Here is a 19132-nt window from a genome sequence, read left to right as displayed (position 1 = left end):
ATAGCTGTCCCCTGAGAGACTTTGCCAGAGCATGACAAATACAGAGGCGAATGCTCGCAGCCGACCTCTGAACTGAGAATGGGGTGCCCATTGGAGGAGTTAGAGAAAGGATTGAAGGAACTGAAGGGTTTAGAAACCCCATAAGAACAGCAATACTAACCAACCAGAGCTTTCAGGGACTAAACCACCATCCAAAGAGTACACATGCACAGACCTAGGGCTCAGCTGCATATGTAACAGAGGATGGCCTTGTTTGGCACCAATGGGTGGAGAGGCCCTTGGTCCTGTGAAGGCTGGATACACCAGTGTAGGGGAATGTCAGGGAGAGGAGGCATGAAGGGGTGGGTTGTTGGGTGGGGGAACACTTTCATAGAAGAAGGGGAGGGGAGATGAGATAGGGGGTTTATGGATGGGAGATGGGGAAAGTGGATAACATTTGAATTGTAAACAAAAAATCCAATAAAAAAGACTTTAATAGCTGAGGTAAATTAACATGGTTATATAATAGTCAACAGGTTAGTCTACTTTGACTAATCTTTATGAATGACTTCTTTAGTTGGCCCAGTTCTTGCCCTTTCTTTATGCAGTACCTTTATATTCCAATTTGTCAAATATCCTGCTAAACCCATTTAGACATGTAATCAAAGTTTCTTTTCCCTACTGGGGATGTATTAACCTCAAACCTGTCTTCAGTAGCTATCATCTGTAATAAGTTCAACATGAATATGCTACACTGCACATCTCCTGTCATAAACTTCTCAGTCAGTTGGCCACCACATCCCTAAGTTTCTCCTTGGGTATAAATCTTAACAGTTTAAAACAACTTTAACTGATTCTTTTCCCTTTGACAACTTTGTGTGTTTGTATAAAGTGCATCTCGATGATGGTGGCTCTCTTCTTTCTAACGTCCCTTTCACTATTATCATCTTCATCCATCTATCATCTGTCTGTCTGTCTGTCTGTCTATCTATCTATCTATCTATCTATCTATCTATCTATCTATCTATCTATCTCTTTATATCCTATATGAGCATATATTTCATTTTGTGTAAAACATAAATTCTCATTTCACAAAAGCTACATGGAATAAATACTGTTCATGATAATAAATTTGTTAATTTCTAAATTGAATATAAATTAAAAATTTGAAATTTGTTAGTTCTACAAATTTCACTTTGTAGAATTTTATTAACTTGTCTGAATTTCTGTATAGAATAAACAATCGAGCTTTCACTTGCTCTGTTAACTCCAAAATTCACAGCATTTTCTACTTTATATTTAAAAATATACACTGTAAGGATCTTCACTCTTGCTCGTCCTCAGGGGTTTGTGTGTGCCTATGAATATATTTCTTTCCATGTCAGCAATATTATGCCTGTACTTTGAAATATATTGAAAGCAAAGCTCTGGCATTTAAATGGAAAATACCACAGATAAATGGATTTTATTAAAGGCTATCTATTTTGTCATATATTTTAATTAGAGAAAATTTATCTTTGGTGTATGCTTAGGCAGTTCCAAAATGCAAATGTTAATCTGATATCAGGAATCTCTCACGCATACATCCTCTATTGAGTGTGGTATTCAGTATAATTGCTTAAAATAATTATCCTGTTTTTTGCTGATTAACACTATTTAGCTATATGCTGTACTTTCAAATGAAGGGTAAAAACCCCAACTCTATTATATGTATTTTTACCTGCTCAATTCTGTCAGCCCATTCCTGTTTATCAGTAGGTTCTCTTAATCTAGCCTTCCCACTGCTTCTTGTTCCAATAAGCTGAGACGACAGCAGCACCTGTCTGCTGCAAGGATGCTCAGAATTCAATAATAGAATCTGATGAAAACCAAACAAGGAGAGAATACAATGTGAAGATAAAAATGCTCAAATCTTTTTTTCTCAAGTAGCTCCTGCATGATTTTCATTCAGTCAATACAATAAGAACTGCATTTCACACCACAACTGGCAAAGGTACTACTTATGATTAAACTTAGCTTCATGGCTTTACAACTAAATATGATTTGAAGTCAAGTCTATCATGAAACTAAAACATGCAAGGAGGCTAGGCTTCAAAATGTAAATCTCCAGATTTTGTTATTATTTAGTGAGAACGATTCATATTCTTTTGAATAAAAATTAATACCAAGATTTCAAAAACTCACGAGTTACTTATCACAGATTGGACTCCGTATGCTTCTCTTAGTATTGCATTAACAGCAGAAATTTCCATTTCAGCTTAGCAGTCGTCTTGCTTATATTTACCAAGTGCTTTTCAAGATTCACTATAAATATCCTCAGGTTTTAAATATGATCTTCTTGAAAATATTCAAAGCAGATTTCAACAGAAATTAAATCCTCTCATCCACTGTTTTTGGTAGAGTCAGTAAGCAACACAATGCTTTTTCAAATAAATGAGGAAGCTGCCTACTTCCAAAGTTTCATCTAGGTTGAGTGTACTGTATAATCCAAATTCTGATACACTAATTAGTAATCATTAGCTTTTTAATAATTTGTTATTAACAATTCAGTGTTGATATGAAAAATAAGGTGGTAGAAATGTACTAGAGTCTGTACTTTAGATGAGACAGAGTTGAGTAGAAAAGACGTTATCAGATGTTTTATGTGGAAAAAAGAAAAAGATCTTGAACAAAGCTGGAAAGATCGGTACTTTCCTTAACTGACATCCTTTATATATATCAGAAATTAAATACATAATATTAAGATCTTCTATAGATGTCACTACATTGACTTGATTTTATTTTTATTTTTAATTTTCTGTATTTTGTTCTATAAGTCTTGTTATAAGAGCGAAATAAATGTTTTCTTATAATCATGCTACATTATTGCAACTTTTTAAGTTTCAGTTCACATATTCTCACCATCTAAGAAGTTATCTTGCACAGATTATCATTGCCTTACTCTGTTCTGTATCCCAGTTTAAACATCACCTGTCATACTCCATTGTTCTATATGATAAATCCTAGAGGGCACATTAGCTATGCCATAAGTGATAAACTTATGTGATAGAAAAAAAAAGAAATGCCTGAAGTATATTTAAAATGCTTTTAAGGATCATCCGTTAAAACCATATACCACCCCCATCCCCAATACACAGAGTTTGACAAAATAATGTCTTCTATATTTACGTCCTTCCTTCCAGAAGGCTTTAGAAGGGAAGTGTCCGGTCCCATCATTACTTTCAAAATTGGCCAAGATATACTTTCTTAGGCTCAACTGAACGTCCTGGGGTCACCAATTGGAGCATTCCTTTAGGAAGTACTTCTTAAGAGAATCCATTCCCAAGCACTTCCCTAAAGAATGAAAAGAAAAACATTTATTTTTGAAAATTGATCAAATTACACAAATTCCCTTAAAAGAAAGAATTTAAGTCACAAGTTCAGGAACGAATATCTTCAAAAGAAGAATCCCAACTCTTAAAGATAAACTCAATTTCAGCATGCGGATGTCTTGTCTTCCACAAAACCCGACAAGTGCAGGTTTGAGCAGCGTATTATATAGTTATTTCTGCCTCTTCAATAACTCATTTTGATATTTTGTAATTTGCCAAAGTGTGCCTTTGTGGTCCCACAGGCTCTTAACTACTTTGTAATGAGTGTGTATGAACAGATGGAAAATGTTTTCAATTTCAGAGAAAACCACTAATGGCTGTCACCAGCTATTAGGAAGGCTCAGGAGGCTCTGTTCGCTAAGGAAGGGTGTTGTCCTGAAACTCTTCATTTTTTAATGAAATGTTTGCTCATTTATACCTAGACTATAATTTAAGACTCCACAAGTCTAAACATCTTAGAACTGTAGTTGGAAATTATTCAGTGCTAAATAGCCTGGAAATCTAATCTCCAAAATATCAATTGAAAATGGAAGTTGTGATCTGGGTCATTTGACTAGAACAATGTGAGCTGCCATGAAAACAGTTTCACCAAAGAAATAGGTGGATATAGTTAAATAGAAATGTGAGATGAATCTTCAAGCTTTGATTATGATCTTGAGACAAAACCAAGTATGTCTTATCTTCCTAATCTATATTCCAAGCAAATGAGTCTTTTCAAAGAAAAGCACATCATAACAGAGGCTCACAGAAGAGGCTGTCTACAAAGCAAACTGCATCCTGTGTTCACAGGTATTTCCTAGTTTCTCAAAGTATAGACCCAGTATTCTACATACATACATGTGCATACATACACACGTGTGTGCATACACAGATGCGTGCATGCACACACACACACACATACACACACACACACATGCACACACATATACACTATCTTGGTCAAATGTTCTGTAAGACAAATAGGTATAGTTTTGATCGAAGTAATTATTTTGGTCATTGTTACCCTCTGTTTTACCTATTAAAATTGTTCAAAAGCAGGCAGTTCTTTCTGTTTGGAGCCTGCAATTATTTGAGGCTCAATCCAGCACAAATAAGCAGAAATTACATATGTTATACAGACACACACACACACACACACGCACGCACGCACGCACACACATTATAAAAGGGCACTTGCTTGTCTACAAAGAAAACTCTGTTAATTATGGTAACACTATGATGCTATGACTTTCATAATCAGAATGTGTTTCATTATTATTAGTGACCTTCCCTTTCTGTCAAATAGGTGGCCAAAAGTCAACAATTATACAACTCTTAGAATTATGAACACCATGTGAATCTTTATAAACAGGATTGTTGACAGATAAATGTGTCCCTTAATACAATTTTTTGGTATAACAAACACTAAGAGATTTAAACTGGTTCATTAATCTGTCACGGGTAGGCTAGCTGTTATTCAAGCCACCTCAGTGTGAAGACACGCCCTGCCCAGTGGTGGCAATGCTTTACTAATACAGAAAATAACCACAATGAAATCTCTTTTGTTCAAATATTTCTTTTGCAGGAAGATTTAGTAATTTGGAAAAATATCCCCGAACAAGATAAATTTCATGGAGAATATCAACTGATTTTCAATTCAAAATAATCACTTCTCCAAGTAGACATACAATTTTTTTTAAAAAGAAACCATACAAGTAACATTATACAGGATGAACTCAACTTATTTGCAATACACATGCATAGACATATATGTAGGCAAAGAACACAAGAAATATAATTATAACCCCAAAACTTAAAATATAAAAATCAACATTAAAAATTGTACATCTTTTATATTTAATTACTTTTCAAATGAAAAGAATGTTTTTATTTAATTTTTCTAACTTCTCTTTCTTCATTTTTGAAACTAAATTTAGTATACTTTATTTTTTAATGATATAGTTGGTATGGTATATTTAATATCGCTTGTAAATTTTAAATAGCATTTTACCATTTTGTTTATATAAGGCTGGAGTACAGTTTAGATGAATTTATTCTTTATATGTTGAATTTTCTTCCCTTATAATATTTTAACTACTTTACATAGAGAATGAAATAGAAACAATAGAGACAATGTCCAAGCAAAACACAATAAAGTTGTGGGAAAATTTTGCATTGGTTAATAAACATGATATTGTGACTTTTTAAAAGGTTGAGGTCATTTGAATAAATAATATTTCAAATAAATGAATGAAAGTTTCTGAATTGACAATAAACATCCCCACATCCAGATTTTGACCAAACTCAAATATAGAACAATGTAGAAAGGTATTCTAATTATGTCATAATCATGTATTTCTAGTATATTATGTGGTGAGAAACAAAGACATGAATATGTTAACAAATTTCTCATCATAATCAATGTAATTGAAAAGATAATAGCATGATGCTCTTAAGTGTTTTTCTTTATCATCCTTCTACACATCCTTTGATCATATTTTTCCTTGTCTCACCTGATTATTTTTAATACAAGAAACTTATTACATAAATGTGTATTTGCAGTGAGCTCTCCTGATATCAAAAGCCTACTGAAATATTGTATATTTGTGCCATGTCCCCCCTAAAGTGTCTCCATTTTCTGAAGCATGATAGCATCCTCACTAGGGATACACAAGCTAACTTTTCAATAACGAGGCCCTGTCACTCTGGGATACTACTCAGCAAAAATTTCTTTTCAGGAAACAGATATAATAAATATTTTTAGTCAAAAGAGCTCAAAGTGTGTTATATCACAGGGTAGCAAAACAATTGTCAAAAGAATAGCAAAGAAAGAAAGAATCACAGAAGAAATGTTTGTTATGGAAGATCTTGTATCCAAATGCATCCAAACTTGTACACTGAGAACTTTAAGAAACAAAAAAGGTCACAGAAGGAGTTGCAAGTTTGAGCAGCAATAAAACATCACTAACCCCTTTTTACAGATTGAATTTGTCACTAACAGAGGTGAGTGTATCACAATGTCACCAGATACAAAATTGCTAGTTCATTTCTTAATTAATAATTAAACCTGGAATTATCCCTTTTCCCCTTACCCCATTACATTCCTTTTCTAAACAGCAACCAGTTTTGCTTTTATACATAGGCTAGCAGGCTTATTTCCTTGTGTGTTAAAATGAAGGTACTAATTCATTTACAGATTTTAAAATCATTTATAGAGTGCTACAATCAATGTCCAATCTATATAGGAACAATCTGGTGAATGAAAATGGTAAAGACTGAATAAGGCCATCTGATTACCTTCTTATTCACATACAAACGATGTCCAATAGTAAGGAAGAGACTGAAATAGAACAAATATTTAGAAATGTAAACATTGGGGCTGGAGAGATGGCTCAGTGGTTAAGAGCACCCGACTGCTCTTCCAGAGGTCATAAGTTCAATTCCCAGCAACCACATGGTGGCTCACAACCATCTGTAAAGAGATCTGATGCCCTCTTCTGGTGTATCTGAAGACAGCTACAGTGTACTTATATATAATAAATAAATAAATCTTTAAAAAAAAAAGAAATGTAAACATTACACCTATGAATTTTATTCTGTAAAATGAGACATTTTAAACAGTCCTGTAGCCCATGCCTATTATTTTTCCTCAGGAAAACAAAAAGCTGTCTTCATGACATCCCCTCATTTCAGACTTCCACAGTGTCTCTTGAAGCTTCAGAATCAGGACCTTACACTTTTCAAAAAATAAAGAAAGTAGCCCCTGAAGTTAAGCCCTCCCCAAATCCCTCTAGTTTCCAGTGCCAGGTTACATGATCAGCTCCCACCTCCTGGGGTTTCTGTCCTTCTATCGATCAGTTAGTAGATAACTTGAACCAGTTCTAGAACTACTAGGAGGAACATAAGGTCTTCACTACACTCACACAGCAGGAAAGAAAGTGGAATCTCAATTCATCCCTGGTGCCGGGCCTCCAAAATTGAAAGAACTTGGCACACTCGGAGCACTGTGTTTGTATCCTCCATGATTTTCAATCTGTTTGGATTCATGGGCTGCTCTTCTCTGATCAGTCAGAGATGTTATTTTTTTTTTAATTTTGCTCTTCATTAAAACTGTGAGTCAAAGCCTGATACCATACAGGATTATGATTTTGAATGGTTTGAAATACAGCTGTAAAGATCTGATACTCATCAACTCATCAACCGTGTTGCCTTCATCATTGATGACTGTGGAATAGCCTTCTAGAGCAGTTTCCTCTGCATCATCTTCTTCCCAACCTTCGTCATCTCCATGTTTGCCAGCTTGTCTAGCCAGGATCTCCAAATATTCCTACCCATCTTCATCAAGATCATCTTTATCACTCCCCAGGTCTTCAGTTTCATCATCATCTTTGGCATTATCACCACCATTGTTGTCGTCGTTGTCATCATCGTCGTCATCATCATCGTCGTCATCATCATCGTCGTCATCATCATCATCATCATCATCACTGTCATTCTCATGTTCTGCATTGATCTTTTTATCCATTAAATATAAAAAGAGCGCACAGGCCAAGAACAAACATCTTCCTCTCACGAAGCCCCAAGAGAACAGTTACCATCATTAAGCCATTGTGTGATAAAGTGATTTGTAACAGGTACACCACTATATGGGAAGCGGAGATTTTCAAAGGTATTAGGGAGTAAGTGTGGATTATCATACAAGGCTGCAATTGCAGCCTCCCTTGTCAGTCTCTCTAAAGCTGCGTCCACAGATAGTGGGATACACTGATCAATGCCCCAGCCTTTGGACTGCGGGATGATGACCTCTAACAATTTTGCTGCAGGACATGGCACATCTCCTGCAACTCCAGTAAGAACTTTCTTTACACATGCTCTCTATCATCTCAAGATACTTGGTATCAGATAGAAGAGTGTCTATATCAACTGTTACATAGGATTTTTCTTTAAATTGGATATTGTATTTATTTGCATTTCAAATGTTAGCCTGCAAAACCCCTATACCATCCACCCTTACTATGAGGGTGTTCCCCCACCAACCCACCCACTCCTCCCTCACCACCCTACCATTCTTCTACACTGGGGCATCAAGCCTTCACAGGGCCAGATAAGGTCATTGATGTCAGATAAGGCCCATTCGGCTCCTTCCATCCTTCCCCTAACTCCTCCATTGGGGTTCCTGTGGTCAGTCCAATGGTTGGCTTCGGGCATCCACATCTGTTTTGGTCATGATCTGGTGGAGCCTCTCAGGAGACAGTTGTATCAGGCTCCTGTCAGCAAGCACTTCTTGGCATCAGCAATAGTGTCTGGGTTTGGGGTCTGCATGTGGGATGGATCCTAGGTGGGGCACAGTTATGTAGAAGAGGCATCGTGTCCGTAAGGTAATTAAAGCCATCTTGCTGAAATACCTCAAATACAAGGGGCAATAACTGCCACATCTGTGGAGACACTTGTTGACATGTCGGACTATGTGCCAAAGGAAAAAAAATCTCCTCATGGAATTCTAAGACATGCTGTTGGAAAACAGTCCCGGTGACTTATAAGCTTCTGGGTTGTGTCTGTGGTCTTCAGTCACACTCAGAAGTGTGCCAGGTGCATTTGGAATGTCCATAACAGTGATCGCTTCTTCATCACCTCCTGCCTCATCTGGCCTAATCCGGATTCATTGGTTAAATGTCATTGCCAGATTGCCATTTCTACAGCAGTAAGAGTGACTTCTTCACTATATTCACAGATCATTTTCTGAATTACATTTGTAAGATCAGCTTTTTCTGTTTCCCTTATAATATGAAGATGAGCCTGCATTACAAGTCTGATATATGGCATGATGCATTCTTTAGTGTTTTCTTGATTGCTGATCAACACTGGTGGTAAAATGGCAGCTTCCACTTCCACAGGAGTTTCTGGATCATCAGTCAGACATCTTCTTGTCAGCTCTAAAGCTGTTTGGAGGTTTTGATCACTTTTAAACTTCACTTCACAAAAATAGTGAAGATCCCAGCAAGCTCTTGCTCTCCGGTATCCTAGCTCACTGCCAAAGAGAGGAGACACATGATTTTGCAACATGTATTCCATTTGATCTTTGTAGATCTTTGTCTTCAGAAGTATTTCAGCTAAAGAGCCAATTATGTACAAGGCTCCATCCTTTTTACGAGGATCAGCGTTAGGTTCAGTAAGAATTTGATAACGAGATCCCTTAGTCTTTTGCCGTACTTCTTTCCTTGTACTACAAGCTGTAAACTAACGCGTTTGGGCAGCAATACTAGAAGAAATGAAATCTTCAAACACATCACACTTCATGTGTATATATTCACAATGATCTTGCCAGAATTCCTCATCAGAATCTGTATCAATGGAAAAATAGCATCTTGGCTAATGCCTTGTATATGAGGCTTCAGCCTCTTTCACATAAGGGTGTGGGAAACTCCTTGATTAATATAATTTAATGTCTGCTGTGAAACCTGAGGAGGCACATATCGTTTCTCCATGTAATGATGTGACACTCAGTAAAACTTGCTGGACACCAACAGACAAGGTCTTCAGAAAGACTTCAGCAAATTCATCATACTCTTTAGAACCATTCTCATGGCTTCCATATCATTCAAAATGTCTTGCTAAAATATGTAAGGCTCACTCACATTTCCACCAGGGTATCTCTGGTCTATCATCTTCTTCAAGTTGAAGTGTTTCATTAGGTGCATCCCTATTCACAACTGTCTTCAAAGTATCCACCCGAATAGATTCTGTTGGTTTATCAGCTCCAGAGTTGGTGTATACTGAACAAGAGTATAGAAGATCTTTAACATCTGCTTTTGGATGAGGACAAACTGGTCAAATTGATCAGAAAGCAGCGGGGTAAAGCGATCCTTCAGAACTGACAGGAAGTGCTGCATGGCTTCCGCAAATGAATGGACTTCACTTTTCTGGTTTCTTGTACTCATAATTTTTCACAAGCTGATAAAGGCAAAGAATTCCCAGCCAACAAAACACTGCTATCAGACTGTAGATAAAAAGACCAATCTTGCCCACAATGACAGTCCAGCGGCTTGGATAGTCACGTTTGGTGATGTGATGGGTGCACGTATTAAGCTGTACCCTGTTAGCTCAGGTGAGTGGATAATGGCTTCTATGATATTTTCTCAAATGCATCGTCAGTCTTCTTCTGAAATAGTATATGGGGAGATGTTCCCTGGAGTGGCTTCCCGATCAGACCAATATTGTGTTATCATATTTTTCAAATAAATAACACCTGCCTGTCTCACAAAGTAAATCCAGTTGTTCTGACATAGTAATCTGGAGCAGTCAAAATCCAGAGATTTCTGTGCCTCATTGAACTGGCGCTCAGAGGCCTTGCTCAGGGCTGGGTTCACAGTGACCCATAGGGCCTCTATGACAGGGTTGATCGCCACACTGTTGATCAAACCCTGGACACCTGTGCTACTTAAGCAGATATAGCACCACTCATTGGGCATATGGACCAGCCGCGCTTGGCAGCAACAACTGGCACTAAAGTAAAGAGAAGCACCAAACGATTTTTGTACATTTTTAAGAAGGCCTCATAATTCCCACAATGAAATCAGAGAGAAAACTAAAATGAAGTGCTACATTTCAAAGTGAGGATAAGTTTATAAGAAAGGCCTCTATTGTGAAGGGTGTTGTTTTGTTAATTTCTTTCTTAGCCTGTTTATCATTTATATAAAGAAAGGCTACTGATTTGTTTGAGTTGATTTTATATCCTGCCACCTTGCTGAAGTTGTTTATCAGCTGCAGGAGTTCTCTGGTGGAATTTTGTGGGTCACTTATCTATAATATCATCTACAAATAGTGATATTTTGACTTCTCCCTTTCCAATTTTTATCCCCTTGATATATCATTTTGTTGTCTAATTGCTCTAGCTAGAACGTCAAATACTATGTTGAACAGATAGGGAGAGAGTGAGCAACTTTGTCTTGTTCAGAATTTAAGTGGGATTGCTTCTTGTTTCCATTTAATTTGATGTTGGCTGTTGGTTTGCTCTATATAGCTTTTGTTATGTTTAGGCATGGGACAAGAATTCTTAATCCCAGGCTTCATGCTATCCTGTTGATTTTTGAATACTTATTTCTCCTTAACTGTCTGTCATAGATAACTCTCTTAAACTATTTCATGTCTGTTATACATTTTACTTCATCTATTTCTTCTTCTTTATTTTGCTAAATGTTACTGTGTAAACATGAAAAGGATAAATAAGCTGTAAAAATGTTGCATTTACATTTGTGTGTCCTTTTACTATCCATTCAAACTTCTTTCGGCTTATTATCCTCAAAACACCATTTAATTATTGAGGTATTCAGAATACAGACCTGGTCTTTTGTTTCTATGTCATTTGGATTTCCTGAAATTTAATCAGTAACAATGAAGTAGTGTTATTTCTAGGGGACCGCTCATTTTCTGACCATTTTATTTGCACAACTTTTGATACTTACTTTCCTTTAATTGGCTCTCAGAAATAATTGTCTTCCACTAACCCAAGTTTGTTATAATTTTTTGCTTCATTCTAATTCTATTCTTGCTTATTTTGCTAAATGTCATTTAATTTGAAATATTTTAGGGAGATTCTTTTAAGTTACTAGTAATAGACTTGATAACTACATTACTAATCCCATTTTTGTTTCTAGCAATATTCACCTCTAATTTTATATTAGTAAATTGTATTTAGTATGTAGCATAAATACATTTCTTTAGGCCACTGTCCATAGTTGTCTGAATTGTAGCACCAACTTCTAAACAATTTCCTTCAATTTTATCTCTGTTTAATAGAGAGGAATATTTTTTGAAAATACTTTTCATACTACATGTTTTAATTATAGTTTTCCCTTCCTCATCTCGTACCAGATACTCCCTACTGTCACAGTCACCGAAATTCACTATTTTTTATCTCATTTTGAGATAAAAAGGGACCAAAAGTAGTAACAATAATGATTATTATAGTCATTATTTTAAAATATAACTGAAATGATTAGAATAAGATAAAACAAACCAACAAATAAAAGAGAGCCAAAGAAAAAGCTCAGAAACCACATATAGACACTGAGACTCAATACAGATATTAGCATAAAAGAAAACACACAAAGATGAAATCAGAAGACATAATATATTAGGCAAATATCTTTAAGGTTTTTATTGTATTTTTTTAAATTTACATTTCAAATAGTATCCCCTTTCCCCCACCCAACCACCCACCCCTTCCTGCCTCCCCACCCTTATATTCCCCTACAGTGGGGGGGGGTCCAACCTTGGCAAGACCAAGGGCTTCTCCTCCCACTGATGCCCAACAAGGCCATTCTCTGCTACATATGCAGATGGAGCCATGGGTCTGCCCATGTGTACTCTTTGGATGGTGGTTTAGTTCCTGGGAGCTCTAGTTGGTTGGTATTGTTGTTCTTATGGGGATGCAAACCCCTTGAGCTCCTTCAATCCTCTCTCTAACTTCTCCAATGGGAACCCCTCTCTCAGTTCAATGATTTGCTGGGAGCATCTGACTTTGTATTTGTCATGCTCTGGCAGAGCCTCTCAGGAGACAGCTATATCAGGTTCCTGTCAGCTTGTACTTCTAGGTATCAGCAATATTATTTGGGTTTGGTGGCTGTGTGTTTATGGGCTGGATCCCCAGGTGGGGCAAGCTCTGAAAGGCTATTCCTTCTATCTCTGCTCAAAACTTTGTCTCCATATCGCCTCCTATGAATATTGTATTCCCCCTTTTAAGAAGGACGAAGCATCCGCATTTCAGTCCTCCTACTTGAGCTTCACATGGTCTGTGAATTGTATCTTTGGTAATCTGAGCTTTTAGGCTAATATCCATTTATCAGTGGATACATACCATGTTTCTTTTTTGTGATTGGGTTACCTCACTCAGGATAATATTTTCTAGTTCCATCCATTTGCCTATGAATTTCATGAAGTCATTGTTTTTGATAGCTGAGTAGTACTCCATTGTGTAGATGTACCACATTATCTGTATCCATTTCTCTGTTGAAGGGCGTCTGGGTTCTTTCTAGCTTCTGGCTATTATAAATAAGGCTGCTATGAACATAGTGGAGATGTGTCCTTGTTATATGTTGGAGCAGCTTTTGGGTTTATGCCCAGGAGTGGTATACCTGTGTCCTCAGGTAGTAGAATGTCCAATTTTCTGAGAAAACTCCAGACTGATTTCCAGAGTGGTTGTCCCAGTTTGCAATCCTACCACCAATAATGTTAAATAGCTAAAGAAAAAAACAATGAAAAGAAAAAGCTTAGACATTGATCGTGAGGCATATGCCTCCAAAATATCATTGAGTTTATTTTTTTGTTGGCTATTTACTGTTGTGCATGGGACCTGCCCTTAAGCATGATTTTATACCTAATAAGGCTCTTTGAAGAAAATCATGTTTTCTCTTTTTGAGTCCTTAGCAATTAAAAAGAGTTTCAATGTTAGGGATGAGGGCAGTGTCTACTTCTTTTTTTTTCACTGGTTTTTATTGGTTATTTTATTATTTACATTTCAATTGTTATCACCCTTCCCAGTTCCCCTCCACAAACACCTTATCCCCTCCCTGTCACCCTGCTCCTTGAGTGTGCTTCTCCACCTGCTCACCTACTTCTGCCTCAGTGCCCTAGGGTTCCCCTACACTGGGTCATGGAGCCTCCACAGGACCAAGGGATTCCCCTTCCTGTGATACTCACTTTTAATCTCAGTACTGGTACCTCATCTGGCTCAGACCTGTGCTGGTCTGGTGTTGTGGTTTGCCCTGAAGTTATCTGTATTTTGATGCTAATTCCACTGCCCCAAGAACAGCTGCCTAGTCATGTACTCAGGAATCAAGTGACTTCACCAGAACCTCCCCATTGAATTTGTAAAGTACAGGTGAGGGGCAGGTACAGGATAGAAGGAGGCCTGTTATTGGAGGAGAAGGAAGGATGGGCGGGAGAAAAGTGTGAAGGAAGAGGAGGAGACTAGAACAGAACGGAGAGACAGGACATAGGAGAGGGTGAGACGCTATGGCAGGTGATGTTAAGATTCTGCTCTGTGTAATTACAGGTTGTTATTAATGTTCCTAAGGGATGGATGGTACCGGGCTTTGTATGTTTAAGTGGGCAAATATATCTTATCATTTGGATCTACGATTATTGTGTTGTGTGTTCTTTTATGTGACAGTTTGAGTGTAAGAAAGTGTGCGGCTGGGATGTGTTTCCAACGAGATACCTAGCAGATATCTTGGGACACCGCGGTGCGGACCTAGCGGGGTAAAAGCCCACCATACATTTTTTATTTTTATATTTTTACAACAACCATCCTGTGTATGCTGCTACAGTATCTGTGAGTTCCCATGTGCATTAGTCCTGTTGGTCTAGAAATAGAAAGCCTTGCTTCTGTAGTGTCTTCCATCCCCAGTAGCTCTTAGATTCTTTCCACCTCCTCTTCAACAGGGTTACCTGAGCTGTGGGAGAAAGGAAGAAACTTCTGTAATGCTAGCTGACCAGATACTCATTTATTGATGTAACAAAATGGCATTAGGGATCATTTTATTTCTACATTCCTTCAGCAGAGTTATAGTATTCAGTCTTCCCCTGGATCTAGGATGCACCTAGGCTCAGATTCTTGGCTACCCAGAAAGTATTAATCATGGGTACCATTTAGTGGATTAAGCATTGATTTCGCTCAGACGTTGTTTGGCTAGTGCTGCAATGTTTGTGCCACTATTGCACAACTATGTCTTGTAGGCAGGTCACCACTGTGGATTTAAGGTGTTACAGCTGTACCGATGGTCACTGTTTTTCTATAGGAATGTGAAGAGTACCTTCAGGTAACATGAACTGTTGTCAGTAGGAGTAAAGTCTCTACATAGGCACCAGCTTGCATTCTCTATGTTCAATGAGATATATGTATGCATGGTGTGTTAAACAATAGACTTTTAGCATGAGTGTATGGGAAGCAACCAATAACCCTGGTAATACCCTGGCTTATTTGGGAGTTCCTATTGGGCCTTTTAGCTAAAACCTGGATTGGATATAAGCCATTCCCTGAACCACAAGTCTCGCTTGCTGGTGAGAGATGTCTAGTTGTGAATTTTGTCTCTCCCATTATTTGGGGATTCAAATTTACATTACTTTCAGATAAGAACTTATTTTAGGAAGATTCTACTGTGGTAAGTTTCCACATGACCCTTTGAGTGGCTGAGGTTCATCTGTCTCTCCCTGCACTCTCTTCCTGCTCTCATTCTTCTCTCCTCCTCCCCAGTTGACCCTCCCATTCCAGCTTGCACAAGAGAATTATTAGAATTGTAAATGTATTCAGATTAAAGTTTGAGGAGGCTCCTAAGCTCTTCGATTAAAATTTAGCCTGCCTAAAGTGCTTTACACCAGTAAGCATGACTGACTCATGCTAAATCACTAATTACACATACTCCCTCTCTCTCCTCCAATCACTTAGTTATTTATATGGTTGGTTGAATGTATAAATATATTTTGTTAAGTTTAAATCAAAATGTTGAATTTATGACCTTAATAAATAGTCTCCTTTACCTGGTTTTCTCTCTTTCATTCTTATTATACTTCTATGCCTTTTAAACCAAGTAGCCTTCCCCAGTTTCTATTGTTTATTTGTGGGGTGTGTGTGTGTGTGTGTGTGTGTGTGTGTGTGTGTGTGTACTCTTTTGCCATTTTCAGCGATTACCATGGGTGTCCCATGAAGTGAAGGACTGTGATTGTTTTTGTCTGTGCTATCATTTGTTGTTAAATATTCTTTGTGGTGTGTGGTAGACTGTAGGTGTTCAGTAAATACATTTCAGACTGAGTGATTTCCCATTACAAATATATTAAACAGCTAATTGTCACTACAACCGACATAAGCGAAGCTTGATGAGATATTTAATGTATCTGTTTTATATTATTTTTACAGTCACTTAAAATGTTAATAAATTATCTGCCCTCTTTTTCATCTGTCTTCTCTCTTCCACTCCTATTCTTTCTTCCTCTCTCTCTTATTGATAGCTTATTTTTCTTTAATTACTCTGGACACTTATCATACAGAACAAACAAAAGAGGAAGCAAGCAAACAGACAAACAGAGCAACCGACAGCATTATTGTTTACCAGGAAGAGGGATATTATAAATTGTTTAGCATTCCATATGATATGTTTATTCATTCCAGTTTTAATTGTATTTCAGAATCAATCAGCAGTTGTATTATTTGGATATATTATTCATTTTTATATTATCCACTTTTACATTATCATATAGCTGACCTGTAAAAGAATTTCTATAATTTCCATATGTTTTATTTCACTTAATTCTCAGACATAATACAGTTTTATATGGTTCAGAAACATATTTGGTAAGTATTAATAGAATTACACATTAGAAAGAGTTTTCAGAGAGTTAAGTCAAATGCCACCCCTCTTATGTATACTGACATTTATACTGCCATCCCCAGACAAAGCCTAATCCTGATTCAGTGAGTAAACAAGCTATTGACTTTTAGAGAAATGGTACACTTACGGATCTGTACACTTCCTATTGGCTGCAAAGGTCCTCGAAGGTTTGCGTTCTTGAGGAAAGCAACAGTTTTTGAATACCAGGAGAAAACATTTTTCATTGTTAATTATTTCCAACTTTCAAATATCCCCAAACAGAATGCTAGGCGTATGCTTGCAGTCCCTATTTACAGGTGGCTCAGGCCACCTACGCATACAAATGTCTGTTTGTGATTTTCAAAGCTAGTCTCAGGGTCCCAATGCATCTCCTGAAGTAAGTTTTGTTTTAGTCATGAAATTTATAACATGTTTACAGCAGAGGAGTTTTCACAGATGAGGATTGGGTGAGAAAAACACTTTTTATTTCTTTTACTACAGCTTAAACTAACACATTACTGGATATATATTTGATATTTGTCTTCCTGAGACTGGCTTACACTGGTTAATGTTCTGTTTAGAGTCAAGTTCATTTTTCTGCAATAAAACATGATTTCATTTTTTCTTCATTACATAGTAATTTTAACAGAGAATGTCTGGGGCCTCTCTCCCTAAAGATTATATACTAATATTTAGTTTGATCATTAGCCTCTCCTCCAAAGTATTCACTTCCCCTGGACATAATATTGCTTCAAATCATTGACATGTTCTTCTCAGTGTACTGGAATGTTTTCTGTCCACCTGTGTCTTCTCAAAGATACTTTACTATTTCTCATTTCATCTCTTTCTCCCTAAATTCTGTGAATCCATCTGTGTTTCTCTACTATCTGACTTAAACTGCTTTGTCTACCATTTTTCATGGTAAACCCTCCTGAATTTTTTTACATCATTTAATATTTAAATAACCAATTATTCCACCAATTCATTCATTTTAAATCCCATTTGTAGCCCCTCATCCCTTCTCTCCTTCCACTCCCATGCTTATAAACCCCTCCCCTAATGGCTCCCTTTCTACTCACAGAAGGGGAAGCCCCCTTTGTGTACCACCACACGCTGACAATCCAGTAGCAATAGGCCTAAGCATATTCCCTCCTTGTGAGGCCCAACTAGGTAGTCCAGGTTGGAAAGGGGATCTAATGACAAGCAAATAAGTCACGGTCAGCCTCCTCTCTAATTGTCAGAGGACCCACATGAAGGCCAATCTAAACATCTGTTACAAATGTGTAGGGGGTCTAGGTCCAGTCTCTGCACATGCTTTGGTTAGTGATTCGTTCTCTGTGAGCTCCCATGTGCCCAGGTTAGTTGACTCTGCAAGTATTCTTGTGGTGTCCTTGAACTCTCCAGCCAATTCAATTCTATTTTTTTAAATGCTTTCTAAATAATTTCTTTCTTATTTATTTATTTATTTATTTATTTATTTATTTATTTACTTTTACTCTCCAAATTTTATTCGCCTCTCAGTCCACACCCCCCTTCGAAAGTTCCACATTTCATACCTCCTCAACGTCCCCTCTTCACATCTCCACAAGGATATCCACACCCCAAACACCCCTCCTGACCTTTAAACTCCTGGAGACTTGAGTCTCCTGAGGGTTAAGTGCATCTTCTCTGACTGAACTCAGACCTGGGAGTCCTCTGCTGTATATGTGTTGGAGGCCTCATCTCAGCTGGTGTGTGCTGCCTGGTTGGTGATTCAGTGGCTAAGAGATCTCAGGGATCCAGGTTAATTGAGACTGCTGGTGCTCCTAAAGAGTTGTCCTCCACCTTAGCTTCCTCAAGCTTTTCCCTAATTGAACCACAGGGGTCTGCTTCATCTGTTCCTTGGTTGGGTACACATATCTGCATCTGAGTCTTTCATCTGCTTGTTGGGTGTTTTGGAGAGCAGTCATGGTAATTCCCACTTTGTGAGCACTCCATATCTTCAGTAATGGTGTCAGGTCTTAGGGCCTCCCCTTGAGCTAGAACCCACTTTGGGTCTGTTGCTGGATCTTCTTTTCCTCAGGCTCATCTCCATCTCCATCCCTGCATGTATTTCAGACAGGGAGAATTATGGGTCAGAGCTTTGGCTGTGGGATAGCAACTCCATCCCTCACTTGATGCCATGTATTTCTGCTGGAGGTGGGCTCTACAAGTTTCCTCTCCCCACTGTAGGGTATTTCATCTAGGTTCCCACTTCCCTTGAGTACTGAGAGTCGTTCACTTCCCAAGTCTCGGGTACATTCTAGAGGGTCTTCCCAACCTTCTTTCTCCTGAGGTCCTGTTTCCATTCTTTCTGCTGGCCTTCAGGGCTTCAGTTATTTTACCCCACCCAATTCCAGGATATGTTCCCCTCTCCCCCACCCCTTTTCCCTTTCTTTCCCCTAACACTCTCCCCCCCCA

The 19132-nt window shown here is 37.8% G+C and overlaps 1 pseudogene; it reads right to left on the bottom strand.

The window, feature by feature from the left end:
• Positions 1-7275: 7275 nt before the first annotated feature.
• Ipo7-ps2 (importin 7, pseudogene 2) lies at positions 7276-10798 on the bottom strand (annotated as a pseudogene).
• Positions 10799-19132: the final 8334 nt, after the last annotated feature.

The sequence above is a fragment of the Rattus norvegicus genome, chromosome 14, assembly GCF_021556685.1.
Source record: "Rattus norvegicus strain SHRSP/BbbUtx chromosome 14, alternate assembly SHRSP_T2T, whole genome shotgun sequence".
Lineage (NCBI taxonomy): Eukaryota > Metazoa > Chordata > Mammalia > Rodentia > Muridae > Rattus > Rattus norvegicus.
The sequence above is the reverse complement of the archived record's forward strand: the minus strand, read 5'-3'. Positions and strand labels throughout refer to the sequence as shown.